Source organism: Ictalurus punctatus, chromosome 1, assembly GCF_001660625.3.
Source record: "Ictalurus punctatus breed USDA103 chromosome 1, Coco_2.0, whole genome shotgun sequence".
Classification (NCBI taxonomy): domain Eukaryota; kingdom Metazoa; phylum Chordata; class Actinopteri; order Siluriformes; family Ictaluridae; genus Ictalurus; species Ictalurus punctatus.
Window position 1 is genome coordinate 16179935 of NC_030416.2, and position 14740 is coordinate 16194674.

Below are 14740 nucleotides of genomic sequence, written 5' to 3' on the forward strand. Positions count from 1 at the left end.
AACAAATTAGCTGCGAACACACACACACACACACACACACACACACACACACACACACACACACACACACACACACACAGTGAGAGATAGCAAAAAAGGTCAGTTAACTGCTTGTGTCAGTTAAATGAAGAAAAATAAATCTTAGATCCTGGTGAACTATATGTACTCTTAAAGAAAGAATTTAAATATTTTTAGTTTTTTTAGTTAAGGGTCCTTGGCGTCTTAAAATGATTCTTCTTTGAAGCGTTTCAGAGCTGGTTATGCTAATTCATATTTACTCAGGCTGGTGTCGCAACTCCACTGGCACCATCTCCTGGGAATTAAACGTTCTTGATTTGTGAGGAAGTACACAAACAAACAAACAAAATATGTTTATTACTCCTCCTGTTCTCCTGTTCCTGCTACTACTATAACACCACCACCACCACCAACAACAACAACAACAACAATAATAATAATATGACCACTTATTAATTACGATAAAACCTCTTTACAATGCCAAAGGAAGGTCTGTAAGAATAAAAACAGGACTACAGGGGGTCGATACTATACTGAGACGAGACTGTAAGCTTCTCAAAACTTTCAGTCTCTTTCGTGCTCTGGGTTCCACATGATGTTTTCCTGAGCCCAGGCTGTGCAGTATTTAAGTCATGACTCCTTTCAGATAAAGCCTGTTCTCCGCGGGCCATTATGAAAGAAACAGGGAGCACAAATGAAACGGCTGATCGCGCTGAGAATGTAGAACCACGTCTAAAGTTTCAAAACCACACAGAGTTATAGGAAACCCCGACCAACGGTCTCTGACAAAGTTATCTATTTGGCAGTCGCGCCTCCTATTGAACCACTAATTTATTCAAAGGAGATTTTTTTATCCCCATGATCTGATTATTATGATAATCAACCAGCCTAGACCCTTTTCTGCACCCTTGTCTGGGTTCTGCCCTCGGTTCTGACAGTTAAAGCTGATTTGCACGGTCTCACAAACGCCAATTCAGTGGCCACATTCCTAGACTCTACAGAGAAAAAAGCCAGAGACAAAAGGGGAACTGGAAGCAGACTTGATTTAAGCAATGGGTTTGAGCTATAGAGAAGTCTTAAAGTCAAAGTATTATTAAGAAATTGTTTACAATTGAAAATCTTCTACTTAAAAACAGCTGTTAACCTATATTCTATTAGCCTACATTAAACATATTGCCATATATAGCTTATATAAATAAAGATAAACGACTATAATCTACCATATTGTACTAAGCACAATATACCAAATATGGGACTTAATTGCTTGTTATTGGCTTTTTTTTTAAATTATTAATTCTTTCACGTGCAAAAATCCCCCCAAAATAATACATATCATACTAATAGTTTCTATTGCTTTCTAATTACATTATACTGGGTAGAAATATGCAATTATTTAGCAAATAACGTGGGAATGAACTCAAACTCGGAGAGGGCGTGGTCTAAAACTGACTGCATGGTGTAAATCAGGGCGGAGCTTAGAGATGCTATATGTTTTTTGACTTGCACCACGAGGTTCATAACAGCGTTCATTCTCGGAAGAGGAAGAGAAAGGGAAGGGGGACGTGCACGTAGCTCATTTCGCTCTCCGGACCGAAGGAGATGGACACCTGAACGGGACATATGGGTGTAGAAACGGAGGGTTAGCCAGAGATGCTGAATGGATGGGGCCGTTGCGACGTCACGCGGAGCCCCAGCCGCGCAGCGCACGAGCCAACACTAGACGACATTGGAAAGCTCGAGGCGTTCTCGACCGCAGAGCTGTCCGTTTGACCGAGAAACCCGTGAGTATATTGTGTTTATCTCCATAATGAGGATCATATTAAAAACAGCAACTCGAGGGGGAAAAGCGTGCTTCGATGGTAACAAATGCGCGTTTGCCTTTTAAGGCGCTCACGGAAGATGCAGGGGGCACGCGCTGCACAACACAGCTGCCTCTCATTTTAATAAGATGCACAGTCTACTGAAGGATGCATTGTGTGTAATATATATATATATATATATATATATATATATATATATATATATATATATATATATATATATATATATATATATACAGACAACGGTAATTAAATATTGTAATATATGGTTATATATTCAGATCACACCAGTATTTAACGTTTAGTTTAACCGAATCCTCATGTGAAGGGACGCCAGGTGGGCTCTGTGTTAGGTAGCCTGATAGCCATGATTCTCTTATAGGTGATTGAGGGCAAATATTTTTTATTAGTGAAAGCAACTTTATAATTGCCAACTTTTTGCATGTATTAGGATATATTTGGATAAGGCACAAAATACCAGCATTAACATGTCTTCCTCCGCCGCCTTGACTCGATATAATGCTCCAGAAAATACATACCCAAACTAACGTCTGTGTCCTGGATATCATCAAAATGTAATTTATCTATTCTGTTCGTGCTGATGCACTCAGTGCTTTAGATTTCATTTATTGTAATTGGAGTAACCTCTTATTGCTGGGATGTTAATTCAGCATACAAGCAAGTCAGTGACAGCGTTCATTCAGCATGGACAACAAATCTCTCTTTTTTGCCTTTAGATATTTAATGCACAGATATTTAATTTCATTAGGTTTGCTTGGTGAACATACCTCTGATTTTATGCTATGGGTTTGTCAGTGAGGGTTATGCGTATGGCGCGCTTTAACTGTCCTCAGAGCGTGTTTAGAGATCCCTAGGCTCTCAGAACTGGAAGAACAATTATACTGAACATTAAACTAGTTTACTGTGTAAATACACTCGCATTAAATTAACCAGAATTATTCAACTTTTCAAGTTGTAGAAGCAATAGGACCAGTGCAACGCATGTAGAAAATCTCTCTCTCTCTCTCTCTCTCTCTCTCTCTCTCTCTCTCACACACACACAAACACACACACACACACACACACACACACACACACACACAAGACTAACCATCTACCGCGTGTACCATTTTCAAATAATATTTAAACTACTAGATAACCGAAATATTTCAATTCATGAAATGATGTCAAGTAGCATAAAACACCTTCACGCGTAAATTTAGCTCAAGCGTCCGTTATTAGTATTAAAACAATTGGTGTAATCAGCCAATGTGTGTCTTCCAAATACGACATGTGAGTTTGTTTGTTTTCTTGTTTTCTTTTCGCAGAATCTTCACGATATAGTCTGAAGGACAGGAGCCGATGATATAGGTAATGTTTTAGGCTTTTTTTAAATCTGTTTTTTAAATCCCTCGACATTTTATAATTTCAGTTTGCTAGTTCCAAAACCACATATCGAGTCCTAAACCATGCAGCCAAAGCAGGTTGTAATGAGTTGTAACGTTATGATTATATCACAGTCCAGCACGACTTCTGACCGCAGAAACTAAATTCAGCCCCTACCAACAAATCCATGCATCAGCAAATCCCACCCGTGATTACAAAACGCTACAGGAATGCCAGCAAATAAATGAAAACAATTACACTCACGACATGTCATATAAGCGCTGTTAAAAAGTAAAGTGTGACGCAAGTCATGTAAAAAAAAAAAAAGATAAACCGAGCAGAAGCCTAAAAATCTACTCTTACCATGATCATTTAATTGCAAATAGGTTCATTAATAAAACACCAGTGTTGTGTTTGTGTATTTATTTTATTAACACTTTATTATTACACAATTATAACACCGGTGATGCTGCGTAATACCTCATCCACAGTTCAGCCAATCATAGAATATTCTGGGTGATGGATATTATGAATGACAGTAGGTTGACCACGGGATTAAATTCAGCGATTGACTAATAGTGAATAAAATCGAAATTCTGTTTACATTCCAATCGTAGTATAGCCTATGCAAATACACAAACTATATATTTATTATAAAGCAGAATTTTTTAGTATTCATCATGATGGATTTTAAACAACACTAATTGCCATTGTGCATAGTAAGTAAGTAAGTAAGTAAGTAAGTAATAATAATAATAATAACAAATATTAGTAAATATTTGGTTATGTACTAATTATTGCTTGGTATTCTAATAGCAAAGAAAAGATGGGCATTATGGTAAAATAGTTAAACAACGTGTTAACAAATGTGATAGTCTAAATTTTATTTCCTGTAAGTTTTTATTATTATTATTATTATTATTATTATTATTATTATTATTATTATTATTATTATTATTTATTAATTGAAATTATTATTGTTGTTGTTGCAAGTTGCTGAATTACTTAAATAGTGCCTATTGCTGTATTGTGAGACTGAATTGGCATTTGTTGTCTGAGTGTTTTTTGTAAACACATATGCCTTAACATATTTTCACAAACATATTTGGTTTGTGAAAATTGTTTGCTGCATAGATCCTTAATTCCTTGTTTAGTGTTATATAGGCGACCATGCTAATCATTAACAGATAGAATCAAGACAGTTTGTACTGTAAACAGAATTCTGGGGACATTAACAAAATAATTAGGTGATGGGAAATGGACAGAGCATAGTCAAAATGAAAATGTTTGAACTTGACCCAATGTTGCCATTTTGGCTGGCACAAAAAGCTGTGCTGCATGATTATGATCTCTCTCTCTCTCTCTCTCTCTCTCTCTCTCTCTCTCTCTCTCTCTCTCTCTCTCTCTCTCTCTCTCTGATTACAACACCTCAGAGCAGTAATGGGGAATGGCTTCTTGCACAAAGGCTTTTAATTCGACCAACTCCTCTTTCATTTGAATATGCTCTGTGTGTGTGTGTGTGTGTGTGTGTGTGTGCGTGTGTGTATGTGTGTCTCCAGAGGAAGAGACAGGGATTTTCCTAAGATAAACAAATGGACTATAGACTTGATGATGAATTTGTGGGAAATTAAAACAAACACTGTTGGTCTTTATCATTTTGCGAGCTCAGAAATTTCTTTAAATTTAGAATCAGCATTTTTAGGGAACATATTTTCCCTTTTCCAGGGAGAGAAGCATTTGAGAAGGAAAGAGCAGTTAGTGTTGTTATGGGTCTTGCCATTAACACAGTTTGTCAGGTTTGTGAGGATTTGAAAGAGAGTATATAAAAAATTATGCCACATTAGCCAAGACAACATGTTAAAATTTTTAAGCATTTAGAAATACTGGGGGGGAAACAACCTACTCTACTACTCTCTATTTATTAGTAAATGATTGCATAATTATCTACCACTGAACCTATGCCATTTTTCAAATATAACCAGTTATACGCTGATTAAATTACACTGAATTAATGTTTTGTTAAAGCACATTAATTTCACAGAGTCCTAATTTCAGACATAATCAAAAGGTGTCTCTATTTTTAGGTGTGAATCCAAATCTCTAATTCCCCCCTATGGCTGGAAGAGATGGTTGGCCGAAGGGGTTGGCTGTTATCTTTGGTTATCTAGCTGTATGAGTGATGTACGTTCTTCATAAAGCTAGATAACCGAAAGTAACAAGAATCCCATTACACACCTAAAAGGCCACACCCATCCAACACTCCACATCCCACCCCTTGCTTTCTCTTCTCACAAGACCCAGGACATGAAAAGGCATCCAGAAAGAGCAGAATCGGTAAGGTGCTTTTCATCATGGTGTATGATTTGACACTGTGACCCTTGAGACTGAGATTTTCTGGTTTACCTCATTTGAGACGCAGTACACTGTAGTAGATTGTATTCTTAAAAGTAGTACAATAGAGATGGATTACCTAAGAGTTGACAACATTATTAAAGACTCTTGAATTAATATTCTTGAAGTGAATGAAGTGAATATATTCAGTTTGCATGATTATTTTATTTACTGACTAGTCCACTCTGGCACTGGGAGGATTCATATTCTTATATTTCAGAATCTACATTTTAATGTTGCACTTTCAACTGATTCCACGTTGTCACTCTGCATAAGAGAGTCTTCTAAATTACTAAATGTAAAATGTAAATGTAATCACATGGCCTGGACAAACATGATCACGTTTAATCTCCTGATCTCAGAACACAAGCAAATGCAGGCAGGGGCTTAATGTTGCAGTCACATGGCCACTGGGTCTCACAGATGCCTTTATAACGTTCAACACAGTACACCATGTTCTACACGGATTAGTTCACCAGTAAAATATTTCTGTATCAAAGTCCATTAGGAAACTGAAATATGTCTCTGACTGTTGCATTTTTAATACTTGGCCGTTTGATCACTGTTTTGATTGATTTTGAGACTGTAACTCTCCAAAGCAAATTTGGCAGCTGATTCAATGCTTTAAGAGCATTTGATCCATGGGTCAGCACTTGACTGATGTAGATTTTTTTTTGTGGCTCCCAAAAGTGGCTGATGGGTGCTGATGCTTGTTTCTGCATATGAATGGGCTGAATTAGACCCAATATTAGAATATGAGCTGGATAGGATAGTAGTGAATGGTTCAAACACACTTCTGTTCCTCACTGTGAACCAGTGGTCAGAGCTACTGACCCAGAACCATACTGCTGACAGCAACTATTAGGAGGACAATCCCACAATTTGAGGTAGCATAGAAGCCAGAGCAAGCTGGAGTTCTCTGCCTAATCAGAGCATCACACCTCTACACTTGATCTCAATCAGAGTTACACCACTGAGTCTGGACAGCATGCATTACTTCTTTAGATTAAGGCTTGTAAATATCTCCTTTTTCTAGAGGGCTTGTAATAAGACATGTTTAAGCAAACTGTTATGGTGACAAAACCTTGATGGTTAAGTCAAGGCTATTTTTGTTCATCAAAGTGTCACATTTAGGACACATTTAGTTTCACATGTACATAGTTGGCAAATGTTTCTGTTCAGCTCGACTTGAAAATTGCAAGTAGTGAAAAGACGAAGAGATAAATCAGAAAGAATGTGTAAGCTTGTGTAACAAGTGTACTATGTGGTAAGCTATAATTTGGATAACCAAGGGCTCAGTGATATGCAGTTTATATGAAGCATTCATGTGTGCCAGTCTCTGCCCTTGGCCATGTAATAAACAGCGGCATCAGCTGATCGGTCACGGTCAGGGCTGCCTGCTGCAATGCAGCTGCTGCATAATACACTGTGTTAGCCTTGATAGTAAGGGAACAAATGAAAGAATGAACAATTCCATTATTGTACTTCTCTTTTCTAAACACCACATGCACTCTGATAGGAAGACCATATTTTCCTGTGCACAACCGAACAACACCAGAGTAACGTATTATTCTATATGGTGTCAACATGGCATTTTATGTCCTGGTGTCTAGCATGTCAGGGCAACCCCAACATCTAATGAATGTTTTTTTTTTTTAATGTGGAACCAAAAAGCCACAAGTACAGAGCACAGGATTTTAATCATGCATTTATACTTAACCTAACATTAACAGGTAGGTAGGTAGAACTGGGGTGTGGTAAACCTACTGATTTAAGTATAACTGGAAATGTTTTAAAAGCCTTTATCAAGGCAACTTAAGCTCTATAAACAGTAATTGTATCCCTCCCCTCTTCTTCCTTCCCCTCTACTCCCCTCTGCAGTCAACTGTACTGTCTATAGAGCTAGCTCACTTGTCAAACAGACTCAATGGGTTCTTTTACTACCCTTTCAATACCGTCCAGTCAGAACTGCTGAGTTGTAGTTAGAGCAAAGCTAGCCAACCCCTGTCGTTGCCCTTCTTTCTATCGAACACACCAACTGAGACTCAAAAAAGCTGCACTGTGGGACAGGAAATTAAGGACTAAATGCTTGTCTCTTTCGTTCCTCCAGCCTCTACTCTACTGTCACCCCTGTTGAGATGTGAATATACATTAGACAGTTGGCAAAGTCAACTGGTGTACTCATAGAACAGAGATTAAATTAGGTATATGTAGTATAGCAAGTCAACGTTGTACAAGCCACACGTAAAGTCTATTCTTTATACAGACCTTATATCTGTGAGGATATCAGAGCAAAAGGAAACTTATTTGAAGGAGACTTTCACCTTTATGACTGATATTATTAGGAATGGTCAGAATACATTAATGATCCTAAATATGGCATCATGAGTAGTTGTACTCATTAGATAAGTGTGCACACTACTGCGTTGCTAGATTATAATCCAAACAAATAAAACAGACAGTGGCAGCAAATAACTAGGTGGATAATGGAGAAGGTGATTTCGTGGTCCATTTTGTCAAAGGTTCATAAAGAATGAGTAGTTTCCTGTGCATAAGTTGTATGGCTGTTCACATATTGGCCAATTGTCCGGCTCATGCTCTAACACACCTACAGGTTCACTGAAAGCATACAAATTGTAGAAAGCAAACAATTGTTACCCCAGCTGTTAATGTCAGAGGCTTTACAATGGTCTCTATTCACTCTATTTGCATAAGGCATTTTTCTAACAAGGGCCTGGAGAGGGCTTAAGAGTAGGCCCACTTTAGAGGGCTTCTGCAAAAAATGTCAAGTGCCAATTAGAGAAGGTTTGCTGCCATTCAGCAAGACTACACCCCACTAATTCTACTTCTAACTTTATCCCATCCAACTCTCTCACACTCTTTCCCCCTCAAACTCAGTCTCCCCTGGACCTCCAACCAGTGTCACCTTAAAACAAGGTCCATCTCCCAATGTGGCACTTCTGGAGGAATAAATGGTAAAATGGTGTGTACTTATATAGCGCTTTTTAACCTTAGCAGTTCTATAAAGTGCTTTACACTGTTTCTCATTCACCCATTCACTCACACACACACACACACACACACACACATACCATTGCAGGGTGCTAGTCTGCCATAGGGAGCAACTTGGGGTTCAGTGTCTTGCCCAAGGTGTGTGCCAGGAATCAAACCTCCAACCCTATGATTAGTGGACAACCCGCTCTACCACCTAAGCCACAGTCACCCCATAAGCAGTCCCAATAAGTTGCCTGCTGCTGCAGAGTCCCTAAGTTCATATGGCAAAGGGTGAAACCATAAGCAAGCTTCTATCAGGCTTGAGAACTGATCTATTTGATATAAGTCAAGTGAGGGTTTTGGGTTCCAAAAACTTGGAGCATTCTAAGTGATACAGAACATTCCTGGTTTGAGCTGCATTTCACAACCACTGCTTATTTGTTGGATTTTTGAATGACAACAAGGTCATTTGACAAAAACGTGGCTGCTGCAGTGGTATGTAATTTAAACCATGTCAAAAACATCCATTTTTACAGTCCTAGATATGTACTTATGTGTATTCATTTAAAACTCATAATGCATTCATAAGGAAGAAAGTAGAGAGAAAGAGAGTGATTGTATGATCTCGTATAGACAGCAAAAATAGTTTTTTTGTTCACCCTGGGCCACTGTTGGTGCTTCCCTCCACATTTCCCTCCGTTAGCATTCTGCTGCCATGCAAAAGGATTTATGCCTTGCTCTCTTTCTTTTTCATTCAATCTCTCTGTGTAGATTTTTCCCAGCCTTGATTCTCAGATGGTTGAGTCTCATTTGCATGCATTTGCATAATGAAAGTCATTTGCATGCTCCGGGGCAGACTATACCATGTGAACAGACATTAAAAGGTGTTTGTGTGTGTGTGTGTGTGTATGTGTGTGAGAGTGTGTGTGTGTGCACATGTCTGATTGGGTGTACCCTTTAACACTTCCCCAGCCCTGCAAACTCATGTTTATGTTTTCATTTACTTTCTCCATTTTTGCTCTTTCGTACAGACGTCCAGTCTCTGTGTCGAAAAGATGCCAGCGAAAGGGAAGGAAAACATGGAGGATGTTATGGAGGAGGGGAGGGTTGGTGTTGAGACTCTCTGTGCCCCACTATGCATTGCTGCTCTCAGCCCCTCCTCTCACTGCCTGCCTGCCCCTTCCTCTTGTGATGAGCGGCAATCCATGCTTCACCACCATCTTAGAAAGCGCTGGCATGAAATGGAAGAGGGAGGAAGAATGAGCAGGTAGACCCACCATCGTTCTCCTCCATTTCATATCCTCACACACACACACACCCACACACACACACATACACACATGCATAGCGTAAATTCCCTCTTCTTTCAGCACAGAGACTTTTTTTAATTACAGCAGATGTGTTTTTTAATTGTGAAAATCACATGTCGCTGGCACGAAAGTGGGTGGAGACTTGTTTTGTACTCACTTGTATTAAATCATTTGCTGCCACAATGGGGGAGTCAATGCGGGCATCTGTGGGCACAAGAATTGAATAGACTGCCATCAGGGTTTTTGCTGCCCTCCTCGCCACCTTGCCAGGCACTGAGATTGCGAGCTGCCATTTTGAAGAAAGCTAGCGAGACTTTTATCTCACATCTTCAGGCACTACATTGAAGAGCATCGCTGCATACAGAGGTGCAAAACTAATGGAAAAATATGACAAATTTGACATTCTCAGAGTGTTGATTAAATTATTACAGCGACTGTATACTTTTTATTAGACATGAGCACATTTATATTATATGTAAACCAGGACCAGGGAGCTATAACTTTAATACCTGCTTAACTAAAACACCAGTTACAGTCAGCCGAGTCCGATTAACAAAATGAGAGCAGAAAAACAATGCTTCCCATTGTCCCAAATTTGCTCAGAGAGCTGCCTTTGTTTGGGGACAGACATGCCATGGCCCAGCTGATGGGGTGTCACACTCCAAGCGCAGATCATAGTATAGGAGGTGCAGTAAGTGTGAGGTCTAATGAGGGTATACCAGACATATAGCAAAACAATATTACAGCAAGACAGTACTGGGGTTGTGTAAAATATTTGAACTTGGAGATCTTTACCTGCTGCTCTGGCTGTCTGTCTACACAGTGTCTATACATTTAGCAGATTAAATTCTATTTGGTATTTTGTACACAAGATTAGCTTCTATTCTGTGAACTGTTTCTAGGTCAAGTTCTGTTATGTGTAAAATCATTTAAGTGATTTCTGATTCCATGTCTATAAAACATAAAGACTTGGTCTCTACGAAGCCGAGTTTTATTGTGTAATTGTGTGTCCGTAAATAGGTGTTAATGTGGTGGATGAGTTTGGCTTAGAGATGCCTGAGGAAATTATGCAGGGCTAAAACAATACAAACAGCAGCGAGGAGATGATGGGGTGCAAGGGCGCAGCGAAACCGTGTGTCTGGGAGAGTGTGTATAGCTGGGAGGCAAGTAGGGCATGGGCAAGGGGCAGACACTCTCATGTCTGCACATACACACCCACCCCTCCTTTTGGGACAACCAAGCAGCTGGTCTCCTGCTCTCCACGCAGGCACCAGTCTTGGGAACAACCGAGGCCTGCAAAGAAAATGGGCACCCGGGGCCCCCCAAGTCTGAGGGTGTCTGTACACCCCTTCTCGCCGTCTCACCTCCCCCTCCTTCTACCAGCAATACCGAGGGCCTGGGAAGGACTTGAAGTTCATGGCCAGACCGCCTATTGAGCTGACAGGCAGACTGTTTGCTCAATTCAGCCCCCCATTCAGGCCTGAGTGGGGAGGGAGGGGAGCAGTTACACAGTAGCACTGCAATGGCTATTCATTCAATGAGAGGGAAATCAAGAAAGAAAGAAAGTAAAAAAAGAAAGAAAGAATGATGGAGCAACTGAAAAGAAGGGTTGCATATATAAAAGTGAGGATTCAGTGTGCCGCATTTGGCTCCAAAATGGTTGTGCCCACCAACATACCCAGAATCTAAACAGACCGTCTTTCTACAGCACTAACAGCCCCCTGCCCCCTCCTCTCTTCCAGTCCTGCTGCCCAGCTTTAACAGGACACGTGCTGCGGGTGTAAATTCACCTCATTCAGCTCGGTGTACAATGACAACAGTGTGCCGTCTATTTCCTACGGTCGCCCGTGGCATACCCTCACCCTCATTCTCAACACTCGTCTGTACTTCCTCTCACCCCAATTCACCACAGTCTTTTTTTTTCTGTTTTCTATCACCTGCGTTTACTGCTGCAGCTTCAGTCAGATGCTAGTTTCAGTGATATTTTAAGAAGAGTTTCCTTTTGATTATATGTAGAGAAAGCACAAAGCTAACCATAGATAAGTGTAAAAAGGTGTAAACACATCATTAGCACCTTGATAGTGTAGTTTCAGGGTGTCAGAGTCACCTACATTTCCTGTTACCCTGCGTCTACTTCTATTTTAACACAACTCAGATTGCTTTCTTTGGTCTTTGATTGCAATTTGACAGTCTTCTAAAAATAAAGAAGTTGATGTCAGTCAGAACCAATCAGACACTAGCCTGGTGTAATTCTGTTTCTAATCAATGTGTACTGAACCAGAAGTAGAGGTCCTAGTAATATTTGCAATGATGATGGTGGTCTGCTTGCTTTCTTGTTTTCCTCTTGACCTTAATATTTTAAGTTGCTTGTCTGAGCTGTGCAGTAGAGGCTGGGCTTACTCCATCTCAGCACTGCGGACTTAGGGTCTATCACATGTTTCGTCTTTGCTTTAGCCTTAGAGCGTACCAAGCACTGAGACGCCTTCAACTTTATCCTCAATTTCCACCTGGCACTTGCTCCCTGTTCCCGAGCTTCAAGTCCTTATGTTGCATTCAATCATTAAAATACTGATCTAAATGTATTTTTTAAAAATATGCAAATGTGGTATAAATGGTGCTAGGGAATTCATTTTTTTCATGATGATCGATGGGTAAAGCTACATTACTGTGGCAATGACAAGGTATTCACAAAATCACATCTAATAATTTTCCCCTCTCTTTTTCAGGTGATGGAAGAATAAAAGAGGATTTTTTATAAATGACATCTGATCATGGATAACAAATCAATGCCTGCTGATGAAGTACTTGACCCAGACGTCTGCACCATTTCATTGTGTGCCCCAACATTATAACATTTAAGCACTTTAAATGCCTCTATTTCTTTTGCACATTTTTAAAAAATGTTTAAATTGTTTACTTTTTTCTGCTTTTACATTTTTGTTAAGGTAATCATATATTATAATTTAGAATCTATTATAATCTGACATTCTAACATTAGCTCTGCATCCTCTATCTGGACAAGTAATTGCAATTGATTCAAACATATCATCTTAGATTAGTTTGCTACAATATGAAATGCTATGTTATTTATTTATTTATTATTATTTACAGAGGCCAACCAATAGATAAATTTATAGTGCTAATTAATTAAAGTGTAAAGCTTTAATATAGCACAAACTCAATCTTTAGCATAGAGCACTTCAAACATTCGTGTAACCTTTCCGTCATCCCTTTCTCATGTCTTGTATTTAGTGTCACGTGCTTGAGAGCATCTGCTATGATAAAAATGACACTGTTAGACTTGATTGTAATGCTATATTCAAAATGAGTAGCTAAATGTTAGATTCTGAAAACTGTAGACTGCTGAACTAATGGTGTAGAGATCATGAATGTGAGACCCATGGCAGCAGTTAAGGGTTACTGCACTGCGATTGAACAGCTCTGTGTGTTATTTACACACCTGGTATAGAGAGAGCTGTTGTCTTTATTCTCTATGCAATTGAGTTGGTCATGCTATCATTAATCATTAATCATTAATGATCATTAACTATTAACTATCATTAATGATCAGTGCAGGACCTGTCCTGAGCAGATGGAACCTCCTTTATTCAAATTTTTATTCAAACAATATTTTAAATATGTTATAAACAATGCTGGTGTACTATTAAGGAGAAGAATCACTACACCATACTTTACATGGTCTGTGTTATGTTATTTTATTTTGTCTATGTTGTCTGATTGAACCTGCAGTCATTAGAAGTAATAATGCCACTTACAGTACTAATCAAGTAAAATCCTTCTACTAATAATAATGTAAAATACTACTACTAATATTATTATTATTATTATTATTATTATTATTATTATTAGTAGTAGTAGTATTTTTAATAATCCTCATTCCTGATCAGCTATTTTGTTTAAGTATTATTTACAGTACTTGATCTTATAATTAAATTTGGGCAGAGGCAAACATATATTTTCAATGGTCTATGCAAATATATTAATATTTGATCATATTAATGAAAATTGTGCAATTTATTTTGAGACCCACTTTTGTTATCATGGACAGTGATGCCCTTAAATCATCAAGCAAGTATTTATTTTATTAATTATTATTATTATTATTATTATTATTATTAACATAGAAATGTAAGAGGAATGTTAGTACTATGATTAAAAATCATTTACTATGCAATTTATTGTGAATCACAATGATGAGTGTGTTTCTAAATGTTATATTTCCTGGTGTGAGATTCTTGATGTTTTTAAGATGTAGGCAACTTGTCTGTAAAGACTAATATGATTATTATTAGACAAATCGTGGCATTGAACTAATTTGTCCTGTTATGAATACTAATAAAAGTTTACATTGAAAACAAAGGAGAATTGTGCATTTCTCTTAAACAAACAGTGACAGAAAATAATGGCGGTAATGCTGAGGTTTTCTACAATCCCACAGTCTACTGCATATAAACTACTCTATTTCACCATGTATGCACAGGGACATTCTTTAATATGATATACTGTTGCACTTTATATGTCTACACATTAGAACTATTCAACAATCAAAGCATTAATGTGTGCAAGATTCTAAGATGCACATCAGTTTAATATGTGTAGGTGGACCTTTCTGGTTCCTATACACACACAGTCAGTGGTTTTACAGGCAATGCCAAGGATGTTTGCAACTGAGACATTTGCAATAAAATAACTTGATGCCTGCATTAATATGCACAGCAAATTATATTATGCCCATATGATGCATGCAATACCACTGTTGAGCTTGTTTTGGGAGTGACATACATTCTGGACAAACATTTT

The 14740-nt window shown here is 38.4% G+C and overlaps 1 long non-coding RNA gene across 1 annotated transcript; it reads left to right on the top strand.

Moving 5' to 3' along the window:
• The first annotated feature begins 1549 nt into the window (after window positions 1-1549).
• Window positions 1550-14288, top strand: LOC128633119 (uncharacterized). The gene is made up of 5 exons (XR_008396772.1): window positions 1550-1799; window positions 3167-3209; window positions 5309-5558; window positions 9641-9876; window positions 12646-14288. It is a non-coding gene; the product is annotated as an uncharacterized LOC128633119 (long non-coding RNA).
• Window positions 14289-14740: the final 452 nt, after the last annotated feature.